General features: G+C 46.4%; 1 protein-coding gene and 1 long non-coding RNA gene across 3 annotated transcripts in view; both read right to left on the bottom strand.

The window, feature by feature from the left end:
- Positions 1-21399, bottom strand: part of LOC105486999 (neuron navigator 2) — a 767789-nt gene that overhangs the window by 577242 nt on the left and 169148 nt on the right. The window lies entirely within an intron of this gene.
- LOC139357494 (uncharacterized) overlaps positions 1-21399 on the bottom strand; it is a 75639-nt gene continuing 54240 nt past the window's right edge. Inside the window, exon 2 of the long non-coding RNA XR_011610772.1 lies at positions 1-21399. This exon is cut by the window's right edge and continues 48302 nt beyond it. This is a non-coding gene — a long non-coding RNA (uncharacterized lncRNA).

Here is a 21399-nt window from a genome sequence, read left to right on the forward strand (position 1 = left end):
ATACTTTTTTCTTGGCAAAATAAGTTTCTTCCCATTCTTTTATTTTTTGAGATGGAGTCTCACTCTGTCACCAGGCTGGAGTGTAGTGGCATGATCTCGGCTAACTGCAACCTGTGCCTCCTGGGTTCAGGTGATTCTCCTGCCTCAGTCTCCTGAGTAGCTGGGATTACAGGCGTGTACCACCACACCAGGCTAATTTCTGTATTTTCAGTAGAGACAGGGTTTCACCATGTTGGCCAGGATGGTTTCGATCTCTTGACCTTGTGATCTGCCTGCCTCAGCCTCCCAAAGTGCTGGATTTACAGACTTAAGCCACTGCGCCCGGCCTTCCCATTCTTAAAAAATATTTTTGGGAATTCAACGATCTGGGAACCACTGTTTTATAGACTTCTTGCTTGGCAGCTTGAAGGCTAAAGGAAAACTAGCTTCATTTTGGAAGGGAGCTGGCAAATGCCTTCCAGCCGCCTCTGTGCACCTGCCGGAGTCCATCCCTGCTTTGGGAGTGTGGGATCATGGAGTTTCAGGTCTTTGGAAGTCAGACAGTGTGTATGAGAAGTGGACTCACCTGCAGTCTCAGGAAAGAATGAAAAATAACAAAGAGATGTAGCGCACTGTTCCCTCAGCAGTGTCCCTAAACTGCAAAACGCTCCTTACCACTAAAAATTGCAGGGGATGAGGGAAGGCAAATACCAGAAGGTCATGAAAAGAACTGCCCAGAGTCCATGAGGGCTGATTTACAGCAGATTGATGCAAAAGATCTCCTCAAACCACCTCCATTTCTGCTACCATTTTTCTTTCCCCTTTGTCCCTCCGTGGCCCCCTCCTAGATTAAAAACATGACATTGGGGTAGGAGAAGAGGCATTGGGAGTGTGCTGTTTCCTCGGTACAAAAATTATTAATCCTTCATGCTTGCCACATACCACAGAGCGGGGAACGTGGCTTGATTTCACAAAGCTCTGAGAAAACTTCCCCACTGCCATGTCCCTACCATTTGTTAAGAGAAACAATTGTAACTTGATTCCCAGGATTGCATGTGTGTGTGTGTCAGGGCAGGGAGCTATCTCCTTGTGACTTGGCTATACCCTCAACCCCACAGAGAAGTGGCAGGGAGGTCTGCAGAACTCCCCTGTGTAGGAGTGCTGGTGGGAGGTGGGCTTGACCAGTCAGAAGGGACTAGGAAAAGCAGTTTCAATGGGCTGGAGAGTCTGATGTCTGTCTACTGGAAAGTTGAAGCTCGTTGGACCTGATGCAGACTTGGGAAAGTTAAAAGCAAGGGAGTGTGGCTATTGGCTGGGAGATAATAAAAGATGGAGAGAGAGAAAGAGAAATGTATTAGTCCATTTTCATGTTGCTGACAAAGACACACCTGAAACCGGGTAATTTATAAGGAAACAGGGGTTTAATGGACTCACAGTTCCACATGGCTGGGGAGGCCTCATAATCGTGTCAGAAGGCAAAAGGTATGGCTTACATGGCAGCAGACTACAGAGAATGAGAGCCAAGCAAAAGGGGAAACTCTTTATAAAACCATCAGATCTCGTGAGACCGATACATTACCACGAGAACAGTATGGGGGAAACTGCCCTCATGATTCAGTTGTCTCCCCCAGGGTCCCTCCCACAACACGTAGGAATTATGGGAGCTACAATTCAAGATGAGATTTGGGTGGGGACACAGCCAAACCATATCAAGAGAGATAAACAATAGAGATGGTGGGGGCGGGGGGTGGAGAAATATGCCATAGCATGGAGAAATAAACCAACTCTCCCTCCCCAGCAGCAGCCAAGGAGCCCATGAACCCCAGGGACCTGGGACTTCCACAGGAATGTTGGCCTGAGAAGGAAAGCTGGGATGAGGAAGAGTTTCCACTACCTTACTCCCAGGGTTTGTGGGTACAAAAATGGTATTTTCCAGATATGGACTTTGCGTAACAGAAAGAGTTGGCCCAGGGAAGTAATGGACCTCAGCAGAAAGCTGGAATGAACTTCAGATTTCCTAAGGGGCTGCCAAGCCAGTGGTGGCTTCAGGATCAAGTGCAATCAGCCAGGTCAGGGGACTGCAGGAGAGCATCCCCAGCCATCCTGGGAACTCTGAGAAAGCAAGAAAGACTTCTACTGCAGAGTGGGTTTTAAGGGTCTGCCAATAAGCACAAGCACACCAGGCAAGTGGAAACTGTCCTTCCCTCTCTTTTCCCCTTCTTCTTTATCCAATCCTGGAGTGTGCAGTCAGTAAACAATGGGTGAAAAATGAACAGAGAAAGGGAGAAGAAGCCAATCATACTCATTCCCCTGAAACGAGGCTGGCTCTGAAGCTGACTTTAGAAATAGAAGGGGAGAAGATTGAACTCCAATTCAAATGCAGAGTTGGAATTAACACTGAGACTGTGTTTTGTGACTTCAAGTTATGCAAGATATTACCTGACAGAGGGTGAAAACATTGTGGTACCTCTTTTGAGTTTTCACTGCAGGGAAGAAGAAAACACTGAGAGACAAAAATGAAATCGTGTTCTGCTCATTCTAAGAGTTATGCTTGATTAAAATACACAGTGAATCAGGATCCAGGAGGAGCTATAATGGCCCTGGGGTGATTTTTTTAAAAGACAAAGCAGAAAGGACAGGTCTGCCTTGGTGACACTGTGGCAGTAGGGCCATGTGTGGACCTCTTAGCATGATGCTGACAGAGAAGGTACCCTTCTTCTGGGGCAACATTTCATAATGCCCACCCAAACCTTTGCACCTCCTGACAGGGAGGTGGGGAACATTATCAGGAGAGGTGGGACCTATCCCCGAGACCTGGGCCTCCACCCTAGGATACTCGTCCAGCTGCCCATAAGCCTGAAGACTGGTTTTTCTGAACTACCAATCTCAGCAGATCATCAGATAAATACCTGGGATTCCATATCAATGAGGGAGAAAGGTTAAACTTCCTTAAAGGAAGGGAGGGCAGGTAGGTTATCTCCAGGAGGCATTTTTTGTCTCCTAGATAAGAAAATGCAGAATGAGGGCATTGTTTCATGATGTGACAGGTATTTCTCCAACCACTTCTTCTGTGGGAACAAGACTATCCCCGCAGTTTTGCCTGCAACCCCCTCACTGAGAGAAGTGCCCGCTTTGCAAAGATGGGCAGGTTCTTACTGAAGTTGCTTCCTACCTTGGGGACTCCCCAGCCTTCTAACCTTCTTCCCCTGCATGGCTCCCTGGGCACACAGACTTGTCAACACCTTTCTAAACAAGATGTGTGGTTTCCACATCTCTAACGACAGACCGCAGTCCTCACTTCCTCCGCCTGAACCCCCTCTTCTATTTCACTCAGAACAAGTTTGATGTCCGGCTGAAGGAAGCATATCCAACACTACTTAAGAAATTCATGCTAGAGTGGTTTGGGGTTGGCACACGGCAAAGCCTGAGCATTTCTGATGAGCTGAAACATGTTGTAGGAAAGAGGCCACTGGAGACCAATGCGTGACTTCAGCTCTGCCACCTGCTTGCTGTGTGTCCTTGGGCAAATCAATGCACTTCTCTGGGTCCCAGTTTCCCCATCTGTCAATGGTACAGGTTGGACAGAAAGATCCTTTCTAGCTCTAACAAACTCCAGTTCTGTGAAATCCACTCTGGCTTAGGACGCTGCACTTTAGCTTGAATTTATGACCCAGACAACTATTTGAACACCAATTTGATATTTCTTTCATGGAAAAATGAATGTCATTCACAGGGTAATAACCAGGAAGTCAATTCAAACCCAGGACTAACAGGAAGAAAAACACCCCACGTCTCCAAACTTGCTGAATTTAATTGTGTTTACACAACACTGATCTTATACCACTCCAGACACTAAGCTGTGAGTGTCTGTTAGCTGAAGCCAAAGAGCCTGGATATCACAATCCTAAATAACAATTGTAGAAAGGCCAGTAACTTGTAAAGAATTAGCAGGAAAGAGACATCATCTCCTAGGTAAGTCCTTGGAGCTTAAGAAAATTTGAGAGTGGGGTGCTCGGACTTCCCAATGTGAAATTAATATCTTTTAAAAAAAGATAAAAACAATCAAGTCCCCAAACTTCAACAAGCTTTCCGAGAGTCTCTTACAAGCCTGGCCCTTTTAGGCCCAGCCCCCAACCAATGCCAGCACTGACGTCAGCTCACTGTCTCCATAGCCGGCAGCTCTGGGAGCTGAACTCACTAGATCAATGAAAACATCAACCATGCCAGACGTGCCTGCCCTGCTCCAAGCCTGCCAAGGAGCCAGGGGTTCAGGTGCAGAGATGGGCCATCTGTCATTAGGCTCTGCTGTTAATTGCTGTGCTAATGAACAAGGTTTGAACTGGAGGCACAAAACGCACATGCAGATTTACACACAGCTCTGTAGTACTGTGTCCCATTCCCTTACAAGCTGGCACAGTCTCTTGGACACAAAGGTAAAGGTGGCCAAGTGACATCACGCACACAGACATTGCATAACCCAATCGGCAGATACTCCAAGTGGCAGATGTGCAGAATTTTTCAGCCAGGTGCTCATTCCTCCAGTCATCCATCTATTCAACAAATACTGGCTTTGTGATGGCCACCATGTCAAATGCCAGGACTCCAGAGACGACAACAACAGGGTCCCTACCCTCAGGGGATCATATCCTACCAGGGGAGATAGAGAGGTGAACAAACAGGACAAATACAGGTTGACAAGTGCTAAGAGAGAAGTCAGAGGCTGTGGGAACAGAGAGGAGGAGTATCTAACCAGCCTGGGGTATCTGGAAGACTTCGTGGAGGAGGAGAAAACACCTGGGCTAAATCTTAAAGGAAGACCAGAAGTTACCCAGGGAAAGAAGTGAAGGAAGACATTATACACAGAGAGGCCAGGAGGTAAGAGAGAACCTCAGTGTCTGGGGACACAGGGAGTCAGATACAGGAGGCTCAGAGTGGGCGATGGGAGGTGAAGAGTGAAGATACTGGGGAGAGCGAGGATGCTGGAGAAGAAGGTGGGGTGCAGATGGTGACAAGTCCTGAAGAGCAATTGCTTTGCAAACCTTGATCAAGCTCTTGCAATGTGCAAGTGATGGCATTAAGTCAATGTGAGGGCCCTTGCCCTTATGGCACATGGACTTCCTAGAGGAGAAAGAAGAGTGGCTCGGAAGAAGAAATGTCACCAGACTGAGTTAGTCAGAGAAGGCCTCGCTCTAGAGGGAGGCCTCTAACTTCAGGCAGAACTTCAGACAGGTAAGTCAGTGCCACCACCCAGATGTTTTGTGTATGTTACCTCTCCAAATCAATGAGGACATGACATCTTCCCATTTTCCAAGTAAGGAAACTGAGGCCCAGAAAGCTTAAATAGTTTGGGAGCTAGGAAGTGGAACAGGAAGGATGCACTGTTCCTGACTCCAGAGCCTGTGCCCCGTCCATTTCACCTTGCTGGTCCCCAAGGTCTTCCTGGTCAAGGGAACAGCCTGACAAGCATGGGGAAGGCATGTGGAAGGCACACAGGAGGACTGGGCAGTAGGCAGTTTTCACTGGAGAAGGGAGTTTGTGTGGAGGAGATGGGGCTTTGAGTCTGGAGTGATAGTCGACAAGAGTGGCACAAGCTTCAGCTTTGAAGTCTAGGAGCCCAGGGACAAGCGAGGTACCCCCTCCTGGCTTCAGATTTCTCACTGCAAAATGAGACCTAACACCTACTTCCTCTGGATACATTCTCCGATGAGAACTCAGTGAGATAATGTGTCGCGTGCTTAGGAGATGGCCTTACACCTTGTGAGTCTTCAACTGTGGATGATATGATTATTTTAATCAGCAGCCATCATTATTCCCAATAATAATACCTGCAGGTAAGACCCCGGAGGTAGGTTGGGGCTGATACGTGCAGGACGCTGAGCTCCAGGCAGGCATGCCATCAGGATTCTGTTGACATTGGGGAATTACAGTGACAGTTCTTAAGAACAGACGTGAAATAATAGCTTGGACAGAGTTTGTTCTCTTCTGCAGAATAACACAGCAACTCCCTTACTCAGAAGTGCCCTGATTTTTCTCCTATGCAGAAAAATTGTGTCACAGTGAAGAAAGGCATGTCCAATACTTCAGATGCTGGCCACAAGGTGCCAGTGGGGGTGAGAGTGACTGTCTGAAGGCTGGACACACACCAGTGGCACTCCAGTGGTGAGGAGGCTAAGGAGGGCCTCATGGGCTCCAGCGGGGGCCAGGGGCACTCTGGATAACCCCAGCTGGTGAGGAGGGAAGAAGGTGGGGTCACTGCTGCTGACCCCTTACTGCTGACTCTGTGAGCCTCTTGAAGATGTGGGGCCGCATCCTCTAAGCTGTTTCTCACCAAAAATCAGAAACCTCTGGAGGCCACACTCCTGTAAACACAGAAGCAGATGCTCCCTGGACCACTTCTCTCTCTATCAAAAATAAAAATAAAAAAATAAAAAAATAAGGCAGTGGACTCCTCCTCCAGTGGTGGGCTTGGAGACAGTGGAGGGAAGGGAATGCCTTTGTGAGGGGTGCACTGTGGCTTCATTTTGAGCTGCCTCCTACCCTCTTGCTGTTCTGCAGAAGAGGGAGGCTGTGTGGTGGCTTCCAAGTGGCACAGCTGCCCTTGAGGAAGACAAGTGGGATCTGGTGTATGTCGGGCACCAGCAGGTCCTTGAGCTCATTTACTGTCTTGTGACCTCTCTATGTAGCAGGCCTTATCCTCACTTTACAAACATAAAAATGTGGCCCAAAAAGGGCAAATGACTGTCCAAGCCATGCAGCTAGTAGGCCACTGAGCTGGATCCAAACCCATCTGCCTAAATTCCAAAACCCCAGTTTTAGCCCCTGCCAAATTCTGCCTCTCAGAGAAGAGGGTGGGAGAGAGAGTAGTTGGCTACAGTTCTTCACAAAAGTGATCGAATGATAGTGGCCAAAGAGAAAGGAAGGGTCCAGAGGACCCCTGGTCCGAAGCCACGCAGAGGGACAGTCCTGGGTTTGCGTCTCTGCTGGAGCGACCATTGGCACGTTACTTATTCCCCCTGATTCCTGCTTCCTCATCTGGAAAATGGATCTCAGAGGGCCTATGTGTAGGGTGGTTGTGAAGATCAGACACAAAAGACTGAAGCCCTTGGACTTCAATAAGTGCTCACTGATGTCAGATATAATTATTGGTTATTATTACAGAGCTGCAGATAGGATCAGGGGCTCCTCAAATATCCCCACTAACACATAAGATAGGTCAAGAATGAAACTGTGCGCTGCACAGGGCGTGAGAATTTTCTTTTCCCTCCCCGATAACTGGATCCTTTATTGCTGAGCATTTACGTACATTATCTAATTTCATCTTACCCATAACTCAGAAACTGAATGTCCCATCACTTACAGAGCCAGCTCCGATTTGGCCGTGGATTCTAGAGCCTGTGCTCCTCAAAGCTTGGCTCTCTGCTGCTGTGGCTCACAGCTACCTAGGACTTGGAAACTGGCCTCTGGGTCCATGGTCTCCAAGAGGAAGCCTGGTGTCTCCTCACAGCCCCCTCAGCCTCCTCTCAGAGGGTCTGCCCAGCATTAGCACGTGACTCAATCACTCTTCTAAACCCAGTGGCAACCACTGGCTACCCACTATGAATGGCCCAAGTGGAAGACTTCTATCCTGATGGAGAGAGGCAGGGTTCAGCTTGGAGTGTTTGGGTTCCCAGGCCCATCACCATGCCCTGCCTCCTGGCCAAATGGCTGTTGGACCCAAATGCAGGCTTGCAGGGTCCAAATGAACCAGGTAGGCAGGCACATGGGACTTCTTAAAAAAATTCCAAGGCTGGTCTTCCATTCCCTCTCCATCAAACCACTCGTAGTCCACAGCGCGGGCCAGGGGAGCTGTAAAATCCCCATTTGCCACAATTAGCAGATGAGTAATGAAATGGTAATGGCAGCCAGCAGTGGCCTCTGCTCTCCCATGGCCCATGCCCCTGCCTTCTGTGAGTGCCAGCTTGGGACTGAGACCAGCAGAGCACCTGGTACCCAGAGGTACCTGGAGACACACCATAGGGCTCTCACTTGGCAAAGTGCATCTTCCTGTTTCTGCCTCCTGAAATCTGAGCTGTTTTTGATTGTTCCTGGGGAGCTCATGCCCTCTATGAGAAGCCTTAGCTTAGGGTCTCCAAAGATAGGGTAAAGTAGGGGAGCAGGCCCTAGAGGATGGGAAAGGAGGAAGGAGGGAAAGGGGGAACAGCATTTGCATAGAGCCTGGGGCAGAAAGGAGCTGTCACTGAATGGAAAGCCGGCAGCATGGCTTAAATACACAGTGAGGTACAGGTTGGGGAGGCAGAGATAATCGGATACAATGTGGTATGGGACAGGGAGGCATAGACAATCAGGTGGGCCCCACAGGCTATGGGGAGAATTTTGCCTTGGGGTTGGCAGGGCATCCCATGGCTTCTCCCTTCCGCCCTGGCAAGTCGTTTAATACTTTTCTAGTTTTCAGCAGCATTTTAAAATTCATCTGTAGCTGGTCGTGCGTGCCTGAAAATGAGCTGGTGTCAGCTCCTGGGCTGTTGTCTGGTAAAATGCCCGAGAGTGTTTGTTTACAAGTGCATCGCAATAAGAGGATTAGAGGCAGTCATATCCTTCCAGTGGTCCCTGTGGTCAGCCGCTGCCTGAGCGTGGAGGAGAGTCGAGCTCTGGGCGCCCTGCCAGGAAACCCTCTGTCTCCTTTGGTCCAGCAAAGAAAGGACCTCAGTGCCCTCAGGCCCTAACAGTAAAGTTAAAGAAAGCCTGGGCCAGAGAGAAAGCGTTATCCCTCAAAATGCTTCCGTCTTGCTCAGTTAATCTAATCTGCTTTATGTAGTACAAAATAAACACAACCCTAATTAGCAGGTTCACGCTGCAGCTGAATTCTCAAAAGTGCTTCACAGATTCCAGCCTCAGCATTCCCAGAGAAGGGCCAAGATCTCCCTGAGAGGCCCAGTTGGTGTTTGTGGAATCAACACTACTCTGGTGATCACACAGTTTGCCTCACTTTCTCCATGGAGCTCTTTGCTAAAGGACATTCTCCTCCAGGTCAGTACTCCAGCCAGCCAGCCTCAGCCTGGGGGATCTGCTTTAATGAGATGGGAGGAGTAACATGGTGTGTTGACGTGTTGGGCTGAATCTCAGCTAAGGCAGGGGCAGACTTCCCGAATGTCAAACCTGGAAAAGGGGTATTCTCTCATTCCTTCATTCACTCAGCAGCTAGTTATAGAGCACGCACTGTTAGGTGGCAGAGGCAGCTACAACTACATCATCAGGGTTCAAACCCTGGCTCTACCATCTCCCAGCTCTGTGGCCTTCAGCAAGGGACTTACTGCTTTGTGCCTCAGTTCTCCACCCATAAAATAGTGATAATGAAAGCACACATGTTAAAAGGAAATGTCAAGGTTAAATAGGCATAAAGAGTTAGGACAGCACCTGGCACACAATAAGCACCTTACAAGAGCCCAGCCTGCACGAAGGAAGAACTGTGCGCTTGCCTTGTTCATCATTTTATCCAGGCACCTGGGAAGCCTGCCCCAACAGACCCAGTTGGTATTTGGTGGCAGAAGGCAGGTGTTCCATGAAGATTTGGGGAATGAATTAATAAAGTTGAGTGGTTGTTCTTCTTCTTATTGTTGTTAATATTGCTTACTTCAGGCTGCTATAACAAAGTACCATAGACTGGGTGGCTTATAAACAACAGATACTTATTTTCACAGTTCTAGAAGCTGGAAGTCTCAGATCAGGGTGCCAGACTGGCCAGGTTCTGGTGAGGGCCCTCTTCTGGGTGGCAGACTCTCATCTCATCGTTTTCGTTTCCTCATACAGCTGAAAAGGTGAGGGAGCTCTATGGGGTCCCTTTTATAAGGATGTGAATCCCATTCATGAGGGCTCCACCCTCATGATCTAATTACCTCTCAAAGGCCCCACCTCCTAATCCCATCACATTGAGGGTTAAGATTTCAGCATAGGAATTTTGAGTAGGGGCGCAAACACCCTGTCCAGGGCAATTCTTATCGTTATACTCTGTTAGCTCTTACACGTCACGCCAGGAACACAGGAGTGAATAAGTCAGATGTGACCTCTGCTTTCATTTATCAGATGAGAAGAATGTTAAACAACTAATAAATGTTTGCTGAATGATCAAGTGAATGAACTAATTACATGATTATTTAATTACAGCTGTGAAGGAAAAGCCCAACAAAAGGCAGGGTGTTTTGTTCTAACTGAGGACATCTACTGACACAGCCAAGCTGTAAGGCAGACCACGGACTGCAGCGCAGTGTGGAGAACAACTCTACATCTGGTTGGAGGTGGAGTAACGTCCAGTCTGTGCACAGACAGATGGCAGGTGTGCAGCTGCACTCAGCATGGGATAGAGGTACCTGATCTAACCACAGAGAAGGGGTGGGTCAGGAGAGCTTCCTGGGCTGAATGTTAAATAACAGAATCAAAGTCAATTGAGCCAAGGTAAGGGTAGGCTGTTTCCCCTTTACTCCCTGTGAATCTCAACATTTAGCGTGGGTCTGGAACATCATAGATGCATAACAAAATATGTGTTGAATAAATGGATGGTTGAATGACTGAATGAATGAAGCTTTGATGAGATTCCCCTAGAAGTCTGTTACCCAGGAAAGTTGAACATCCATTAATCTTTCCATGCCCACATGAAGAAATTGAAGCCCAGAAGGAAGAAGTCAATAGCCCACTCTATTCACCCTACTTCTTTGTCCCTCTTCAGCTCTGTGCTGTTGCTTGAGAGGAATTGTTTACTGCCCCAGCTATGCCCTCTTGTATTTTGACAAAACACAGTTCTATTGCTCCTAGCAAACATATTATCTTTCTATGGCACAGGCTGGACACGATTCTACACCTCCATCATAATGCAAAGTTGTTCCCCAGTGCTATGGCTCAGTCCATGTTCAGTTTTGCAGACATGTCTCTATCAGTAGTTATCCTCAGCTATAACAAGATTATTTTCACCCATTGATCCTAATGGGCTTTCTTACCTACAAAGGGTCTTAGGGCACACCAGGGTGGGAACCACAGAACGCTGACTGAGAACCACTCCTTTAGGAGCCTCCTCTGGCTGTTTGGTGTGTCACTGGTGCCTGGTACAATATCTGGATAAGCCTGGCCAAGAGCCTAGCCTACCTCTGGGGGCTTATCCTGAAATTCTGGAATGACTCCTGAACCTTTGATGCTCAACCACCTCCTCCTTGCAGGGCTAAAAATAATTTGGCCACTTCCTGAGAGGCAGGACTGGTGTCAGTCTGGGGTGCATGATACTGAACTAAGTGCCAGGTACAGATGGGCAATTTGTGGGCAGTTTTACTTAATCCTCTCAAAAGTTCTGCAAGGAGGTATCATCATCCTCATTTAAAAGCTGAAGAAATCGAAACTCTAGAGGTTTGGTGATTCCACTGAAGGATGTGTGAGAGTTCAGAATCAGAGGCAGAAAGACTTAGAGAGACAAACCCCACAAAGGAGGAACACCACGCCAGGGCATGCTCACATGCACAACCTCCAGGCTTTCAGCAGGGTGGCTGTGAGGTTTTGCAAACTGTGGCTCCAAAGTGATCATATCAGAGGCATGAGAAACCAAGAAAGTGGACTGTGCAGGCCAGAAGAAGGGAGTTAGCAGTGATTCCTTCTACTACTTTCTCACCAATCCATATCCTTTCTCTTCTGCAAAACCCATTTCTTTTTTTTTTTTTTTTTTTTTTTTTTTTTTTTTTTTTTTGTAGAGAGAGGGTCTTGCTATGTTGCCTGGTCTGTTCATGAACTCCTGGGCTCAGTTGATCCTCCCACCTCAGCCCCCCAAAATGCTGTAATGATAGGTGTGAGCCACCATGCCCAGCTGAAATTTCATCTTTTTAACTCTGTTAATAGCTTCATCTACCATTATCTCTTTCTTGTTTGTTCACTGAAATTTCATAAAACCCCACTGCTGACATGAATACTTGGGTATGTTGTATATAGTGACCTTGGTCTGTTGCCCAGCCTTTGGAACCTCAGGTCCTCATCGGGATGGAAACAGCAGTCCAGCAGGGAGCCCCTTGGCTTTATTGCAGTCCTCATTTCTCCTACTCTTTCTCTGCAGAGGTTGTTGAACAGTCAGAGAGACCAAAATAGAGCCAGCCAAAATTGCAAGTGCATTCTGTCATCTCCCCTGGACCCTCATGCTCCCGTCCCACAACATCAGCCAAAGGGAAATGAAACAGGGAAAGTAGAGGTGGCTCATTCTGCTTGTAACAAAGAAATGAGTTGTGGTGAAGAATTAAGCAAGGTGCACAAATTAGCACAATCCTATAGGCTGTAAATAAATCAGTCTTAAAAGTGTTCACAACTTAAGCCTCTTTTATCCTCAGCTGAGAAAGGCTTCTGTGATTTCCTGCCCAAGGTGTTGTTAGTGAGGGTGGCGGTTCTGGACTTTGGGGGTGGGAGTGGTTAGGAAAGGTGGCAGTTCATTTGGTATAGTGGGGCTTAAACTTGAATACCACACCACTGGCTTAAGAAAAAAGGGGCCTAAGTCATCATGTACTTGCAGCAGAAAGACAAAAGATCCCCATGATGTGGTAGAAGCTGTTCTGAGTTCTGCAGCTCTTGGAGTCTCTTAGAGATCTCATTTGATCTCAAGTCTCTAAGTCCATCTCTACACATTGATGACATCCTAATTTATATCTCCAGCCACGATATCTTCCTGAATTCCACGCTCATATCTCCACCTGCCTATTTGACATCTCCACTTGCACATATAAAGACCTCTCCACAGTAACACTTTAAAACCAAATTCCTGCTATTCTCTCCCAAACCTGCTGCATGTGCAGCCTTTCCCGTCTCAGTCAATGGCAAGCCCATTCTTCTAGTTGCTCAGGCTGAAACCCTTGGAGTCAACCTTGATTCCTTTCTGTCACTCACATGCCTCATCCCATCAACCAACAAATCCTCCCAGCTCTACCTTCAGAGCAACCACAGTCCTACCACTTCCCACCATCCCCCTGCTTCCACCTGACCCAAGCCTCCAGCATCACTTCCTGAATCACAGTAACCTCCTTACAGTGTCATTTGTATCAGGGAGAAACTGAAAACGATTTTAGTATTCATAATATACATTTTGTCAAATAATTTTCAAGGCCTTTGTACTCTGGGTTGTCAAACTATTTAAGATGCTGCCGAAGAGCAATTAGCATCTGGGAAGATGTTCACATGAAATTACAAAGTGAAAAAAGGATATGTAGAAACTGGAAAGTGATACTGGAAAATGTTCTCTGGGTTCTGAAATTGTAGACTTTTAAATTTCTTTTTCTATGTTTGTGCTTTAAAAATTGTGTTCATGATTACGAAAAAATACAGTTAAAAATAAAATGACGGAAAAGTAAAAGACAGAAGCAGAGACAATACATGGTTGATGTAGAGGACAGAGAGGCTGCAAGTTCCCTCATAGAATATAACATTTGAGCTGTAAGTGCTGTGAGCTCCCATTTTATAGATGGAAAAAGAGAGGTCCAGAGATACACAGTGAGTTGCCCAGAAAAATAATGCCTGCTTTCATTTACTCCTGTGTACCAGACATTGTGCTATGTGCTTTATAAATATGATAATTTTTATTCTCCACACTGGCTGTGTGAGGTTAAGAATATCTCCCTCTACCACTCCATCCATTCTACAGATGAGGAGACTGAAGCTTATAAAGGTTATATAATTTGCCCAGATTCACATGGCTAGTCATGTTCAGAGCTGGTAGCCAAACCCCAAAGGTCATGCTCTTAACTTCTTACTTTACAAAGTCATACATTCAGCTAGCTTGATAACCTAGATTTCCAAACTCCCAGTCACCTTGCACCATTTTAAAATGAAGTGTGGATGAGTAGAACTGAACAGCTCAGAGGCCCCCAAAGCTCCTCCTCATGCCCCCACTTCAGCCCAGAGCACAGCCTGGGCCTACCTGGGCTGCAGCCATCCCTTCCGGTTCAAATCATGAGTCCAAAGCATTTCCCTCTTTGAAGGAGCAGCTGCTGTGGGCAGGAGACTTCCAGAGAACATGAAGTGAATCAATGTTGGGGACTGGCCTGGCGCTGGAAGTTTCTCCCAGAGCCTGGCCTGCCACCCGGAATTCTCTCCTTTGTGAGTCCCACTGAGGCAGTAAATGCATAATGGATTTAGGGACCATCTCCTAAGGTTAAATGTCAAACGTACCTTCAAATAAAATGTCAGTAATAAAAACAGCTAATGAGTTGGTCTCTCTGAGATGTGGAGAAAGTGTACTCTGGTCATTCCAGCAGCTTCTAGGCTGTGTGGAGAATCCTGCGACCTAACGGGGAGAATTGGATCGGGGATTGATAAATATTTTCACCTAAAATGTCTGTAAAAATAAGGTCAGAAAAACCGCAATGTTAAAGAGCTGCAGAATGTGTGTTGAGAGGATCTGGTGAGAAAATGTTACTTAAACCCTGGGTAAACAGAATTGTTGTTTTAGTACTGAGAACAACGGTCTCCCTCCAAGCTTGAAAATGAGAACATTAAGATTTTCCTGCTAGAGGCACCCTCCAAGACAAACACAATGCACACTGGAGCAGAGCCGTGCAAAAGCATCATGAGGAGGCAGAATAGCCCCCAGCCTGCAGGCCTAGATGCTAACTTTGGTGCAAATCTGAGCATTTTAAAAGAAAATATATGGATCAGGCTGAAATGCTGGGGCAGGGTAGAGACTGGGATATTAGTCTCCTAGGGCTGCCACAAACTGGATGGCTTAAAGGAACAGACATTTACTGTTTCACATTTCTGGAGGCTAGAAGTCCAGAATCCAAGTGTGAGCAGGTCCGTGCTCCCTCTGGAGCTTGGGGTAGAATTCTTCATTGCGTCTTCCTAGCTTCTGGTAGTGGCTGTCAAGCCTTGGCATCCTTTGTGTACAGCTGCATCACTCCAATCTCTGCCTCTTCATTGCACAGAGTTGCCCATCCCGTGTGTGTCTCTGTCCTTTTCTTATAAAGACACCAGTCATATTGGATTAAGGGCTTACTCCACTCAAATGACCTCATTTTAACTAATTACACCTGTGATGACTTTATTTCCAAATAAGGTCACATTCTGAGGAATTAGGGGTTAGGACTTCAACATAGCTTTTTGGAGGACCCAAGTCAACCCATAATAGTTGGTCCACAAAAGAAACAAAATTAATGGAAGCATCGAAAGGGAGAGATTTACATAGTGTGCCAAGCATCTGTGTGCTTCATGGCGACAGGGCCCATGACTATCTACACCACTAGATCCCCTTAGGCCACACCCTAGCCCAGGACACCACCCTGTCCCCTCCACGGAAATGCCCTGCTGCTGATGCACAATGGAAGGAGTGTGGCAGCCACACCACGGTGCCATCACCCTGGGATCTGACTGTGTAACCAGCAGGGCTTCCCAAAGTAGCACTACTCTATAGTTTTCCATGCAAATGGCCACTGCAAAGATTGGGGTTATTCCACATTCTACCTGCTTTTCAACACCTGTGGGTCTCAACTTTTTCTGCTTGAGAATAACACCCCTTTGAATGCAAAAACTGTGGATGACACACTGGAAGAGATAAAGAAACGTGAAACACCACCAAACAAGTCAGTAAGAATAACATCATCATTACTGCAGCTGAAGCAAGTCTCACCCTTTCTATAAAAATGGCGGGTCATCACACTTGTCATGCATGGTCCAGAAATGCATCCGCAGAAATCACAAGGTTCTAGTCACCTCCACACCGCCCCCACCCCAGCCTGGGTTTCTGTGTAGGTAGAATTATGTGTCATCCTTCTTGGGCTCCCCTGCATATTTCCAAAGCAAAGTTCTCACATATCTCAAGAAAATCAAAGGGATTCACTATTTTACTTCTTTACAGGTTGGATCCCTCTCTTTGCAGCATCATCCAAGCCAGCGTCACAGCACAAGTATTCAATTATTGCAAAATGCAATATCATGTGCTGATCTGCTCAGTCGGGTGGCATGCCTGTGAAGGGCTGTGTGGCATGTCAGTATGAACACACACTGCTGGGAAACCCTCTCCAGCACTGACAAGGAGAAGGAGACCAAGGTATTTTCAAACATCTTCTTTTTTCCTGGCAAAGGTTGAAACAGAAAAGTGGCTTCCACCTGGTCCTGAGTTATTCAACAATTCAAATTTGTCATTTTGCCCCATTCTAGTTAATTGAGCTTTCATTCTAAGATCCTAAAATAAAATGTGAATGCAGAACAGTTACCTTGTGGTTTTAGCCTATCAGCAGGGGATGGGACCCTTCCTTTTTAATTTTTTCCCTGCCTCCCTCCCCGCCATGTAGCCTCCCTCTCTGGTTCTCCCCAGACATATGGGCCATTGGCAGTTGGCACCTCAGAGGCATTTACCATTACGGCCCACCTTGCTCAGTCTCTTCTCCTGGGGGCCAGTTTTAGTCTCTGTCTCTAATTAAGCCCCAGCCTCTGTACCCAGAATCTTCCCACGAAAGCAAGCTGCCAGCTGTAAGTTTCACTTTACAGCCCATGCAAGGCTGTTTTCCCTGAAGACAAACTGCCATCCTCCCTGCAGCCCCCAGCTCTCAGAGTTGCTCAGACACTCCCCTCTTTCCACCCCTCACGGTCCTAACAGAGCCTCCTAGGTAGACAGCTCTCCAGGGAATGAAGTGGTTTCCTCATGGGAAGGGAAACAGAGAGTTTATCTATTTCCTTTGGAACCTGTCCATGCAAAGCACTGTCAAAGACTGGGCTGGGGTAAAAAAGGCATTAGGCGGGGTCCCAGAGGGCAATGTGCAGAATTCTGGCCACAGCCCCCAGAATGTGTTGTTACTGGCTATGTCCATTCTTATTTGGCAAGCAGTCTTTGCACAGGCGTTTGCTCTTCAGGCTGGGCTTGATGTATCCTGGGTCAGAAGGGAAAGGCTGGTGGCCATGCTGGATCACAGGGCCTGGGGCTTGGGGGAGGCTGCAGAGCTTGGCAGGGTTCCATCAGTGGTGCAGGCCCAAGGGAGTCACCACCAGGAACCCAGGCCTGGGCAACGAGAGGTTCTTTTATTCTGGCTTCTCCCTACAGCACCACCTGCCAGGCCAGAACAGAAAGAAGGGCGATGGAGACTGGCAGAGAAACAGCAATTACTGCTCGGTGAGAAGTAAACAGCGTCTGCTTCCAGAGGCTTTATGGACCAGAAAGCCTGTAGGAAATAGCTCCTGCTTCCCAACCTGGAGTTCCTCACGCACTAGCCCTCCCTGCTACAATTTTGATGGTTTTTTGCATATTTACAGAACTGTGCGACCACCATCATGATCAGTCTTAGAAGAGTTAATCACCTTTCACCCCAGAAAACTCTGTATTCATTAGCAGTCACTCCCTTTCCCCCTCCTACCCCTCTCTAACGTTAGGCAACCACTGATCTACTCTCTGTCTCCATAAACTGGTCTATTTTGGACATTTCACATAAGCCTCCCTGGATCCCAGTTTAAGCATCCTGGGGTTTGTCTGCCTGCCGGAGCCATGGTGCCAGTGGGGCTACCTGTCCTATGGGATAACAAGGCAGGTTCAAACCTTTGCCTGCTCTCCCATTCATTCCTTTTGTGTTAGTCCATGAGTCTCCTAACTGTTCTCTCCAACGACAACCACAGACTGACAAAACCTACTGACTTGGAGTCAGGAACAGACTTTGCTACTTTCTGGCTGTGTGATCCTGATGAGTCACTTGAACCTCCTGGACTTCTTCCTCAGCCTAAAACCAAGACTAATAAATCAAGTCTATCTCACTGCCTTACATGGGGATTAAAAAAGATAGAGCATGCGAACACACATTGTACATCACAAAGCTGTATGCAAATAAATATCGTGTAATTCCAGCCCTTTTTGAGTTTATAAATAAAAGTGAAAACCTCATAATTCTAAGTACTCCCCTTCCTTGCCTCTATTCCTCTGCGTTCATTGGTCTGTGTGCCTATTACACAGCTGCCAAGGATAACGCAAGAGACCCAGCCATGAGAAGCAAGAAGAGAAGAGCTGACCACTTTCCAGTGTCCCTAGATGAAAAATACAAAATGATCAGCCCTGGGCTGGGTAAGCTGTTGCCCAAAAAGTGCTGGCCCTGCCACAATACACAAGGCACCATGACCAATGGACTTCGGACTGGGGCAGTACTGGGTTAAGCGCTGGCTCTGTTGTGCCATCTCTGCCAACCTAATTAACCTCCTCTCACCTGTTTCCTCACCTGTACAATTTGGAATAAAAATATTTACAACCTGTGAGGCATCTGCTAGGATAGCCTGACATAAGGACTCAGCACAGAGCCTGGCTAATGGTAAACAGTGAATTGCAGCCACTGTGATTAATGCTGTCATGGTTGTAATGATTACTGCTGTTATCAAAGAAGGAGACAACAAATCAGTACAGAGCACTGACTCTCATGTAGGCTTTAGGACAGCGTCCACAACCTCTCTGGACCCCAGCTTCCTCATGTTTAAAATAGACATAAAAATAGTACCAAACTCATAGTGTAACGGTGAGGGTTAATGAGTTCACACACATAATGTGCTTAGAACAGAGAGCTATAGATTTGTTACTGTATCTCCTAAGATGGTTTCCCTCATCCCCTCACAGATCCACAACCACTCCTGTGTTTCTTTCTCCCACATTCTCCTTTGCATAACCTCTCTTGATCCCTGTTTTCCATTTAAAATGTTCTTCTGGTATTTCTCCAACTTGCATAATAGCTTCTAGTTTTCCAGTCTCACCTAACAGTCTGTTTGCACCTGCAAAATCAAATAACTGAAACATTTGATAGATCCTCCTGGAAAATGCTAATGCCCAGTAAAAGAATGACCCCAGGAATGAGAAAAGACCTCAGACCCATTCTTGAAGGTGGGTCCCTGCCTGCTAAACCCAGCTCATAACATTTTTTTCCCATTTCCTTCCCAGTTGAATGTTTTGGGCAAGATTAAAGGAATTCTAGCAAATGTCAGGGGCTCAACTGCCCAGAGCATTAGAATAAAATTTCATTTTCTCCTTAGAGTTTTAGGGGCAGTGATTCTAAGGCTTAAAGGGGGAAACATTGATGAAATCTAAAGAACCAGCAAAAGGAAGGTGAGGCAAATGATTATCTTCTCATCTTGCCTGCTGCTACTGATTGCATTATCATTTATCGCAGTGCCTGCTCTCACCTAGGAAAAACATCTTGCAATATCAGGTTGAATAAATATCCCAACCATCAGTGCGGGAATACAAGCCCAAATCAGCCAAATCTTAAGTGCATTTGCATCTAATCCCTTTATAATCCTTTCTATGGAATAGAGTAAAAGCTGAGCAAGACATTACAGCCTTCCCAGGGTGCACAGGACACACACACCCCTGCTCAAACTCCATAATGTAATTATCCAAGGTGCCTCCTTTGAGGGTTTGAGGCCCGAGCATTCAAGCTAATGACATAGCTCCTCTCCAAGATGATTTTGTGCACTTGCATGCGCACATGCACACGCACACACACACACACACACACACACAAATAAACAATAGGGGACAAAACCTCCAAAGGAAAGTGAGTTGGCACAGACCTTAAGGGTTGCCTCGCTCACTCATCCCCAACCCCATTTTACAGAAGAGGACACTGAATTCCAGAGTAAGGGACTGACATGTCCTAATGCTCTGTCCTTTTTCTTTTTTGTTTCCTCATTTGTCACATGCAAGTAATTTCTTCTATATTGCAGGGTTTTTGAGGATACAATGAGAAACACAAGCCCAGATATGTGGTAGATGCTTAATAATTTTACTTTCTGCTTTTCCTTCTCAAACTACTGAGTTATATAATAATTTTGTGTTGTTTGCTTTCTCCTGAACACTTAGTAGGACCACAATATTAAGGAAGCTAGGAAAGTTATGAAGGGCTCACCTTGCAAAGCATAAGATTTTCCCCCAGGGTGGATGGTGAGATTTTGGAGGTTTTACTTGCTAGTTCATTTATTTAACAAATTCAGAGTCAGCCATTGTTATAAGCATTTGGGGATTCAATAGTGAATAAAACATTTATTGAGAGAGACAAATCTTAAATCATTACACTCATAATCATTTAATTAAAATTCTGATTAAGTGCTACAAAAGGCAGACAGGTGACTGTAGGAGTACATGAAGGGGAACTTGGAGTCTGGAGTGGAAGATAATCAGGGAAGGCTTCCCTGAAGAAGTAACATTTACATGTAGATATGAAGGGTGATTAGGAACTCGTCCAACAGTAAATGGGACTGAGAATGAGAACTGCAAAGAGAAGCCTGGGAGGAGAGAGTAGAAACATGTGCAAAGGCCCTGAGGAGAGAAGGTACCTGCCACACTTAAATAACCAAATAGGATTAGCAAGAAGTCCAATGGGCTGGTTTTGTGCTTGTATGCTTACTTGTTTTTCCTTAGTTTGGAAGAGGACAAAGGTCGGCATCAACAGAGCCCTGGGGAGGAAGGGCCATTAGAGTGAGTAGTCAATGATTCAGCCTTGACTCATCCTGACCCTGATTCTGACCCATGGATCAGGCCAGGGTAGGAGTTGCTGCAACTCCAGAGGAATCAGCAGGATGGCCTCAGGAAGAGAAGGCTGAACCCCTGAGACAGAGCAAGGCTGGTCCACAGAGCAGCCCCCATCAGACGTGCTTATTACAACAATCTCCCTCCTTCATCCCACCCCACCACTGCCCTTGCTACAAAAGGGAGCAAAGTTTCCATTTCATCAAGGACCAATCTTTCAGAGCCAATTGAAAGCCAGAAATGCATGTCTCTTAGGCTTCATGTCTTTATTAATCCTCATCCCAGGGGCACTGTGTATAAGGGTTAAAAGCCGGGGCTCTGGAGTTAGACTGCCTGAATTTGAATCCTGACATTGTCATTTACTAGCTGTGTGACCTCAGGCAAATCTCTTAACCTCTGTGTCCTGATCTATAACATGAGGATAACAGTGGACTCACTGATAGGGTTGTTATAAAGATTAAATGAGATAACATACACAACATAGGGACATATAAGTGGAAACGTTCAATAAATGGAAGCTTTATGATGATTATAATGATGATGATTTCATTAATATCTCAGCATCATAGCAACCATGTAGTATCCATCTACAATGCTCCAGAAACTGAGCTAAGCATTTCATATCCTTTCTTTTGAATGCTCCTCCAAATTTGGTGTAATGATCCCCATTTTCTAAATAAGGAGACAGGCTCAGAGGAGTTAAGTGATGCAGCTATTTAGTGACACAGTGCAGATTCAAACCCAGGCTCCAAAAGTAGTCCACCTTCCACATTTCTATACCAAATTAACCACTTCTCATCAAAAGCCTGTAAAATCCTGTTAATTACAACAAATGAGTATGAAGTCAGTTTATACTACCTGTTCATTAATTGGCAGATTTTTTTTAACATCATTCCTTGTCCCAGGAGGACTCTCCAGGGGTCTATTAC

This window comes from Macaca nemestrina, chromosome 12, assembly GCF_043159975.1.
Source record: "Macaca nemestrina isolate mMacNem1 chromosome 12, mMacNem.hap1, whole genome shotgun sequence".
Taxonomy (NCBI): domain Eukaryota; kingdom Metazoa; phylum Chordata; class Mammalia; order Primates; family Cercopithecidae; genus Macaca; species Macaca nemestrina.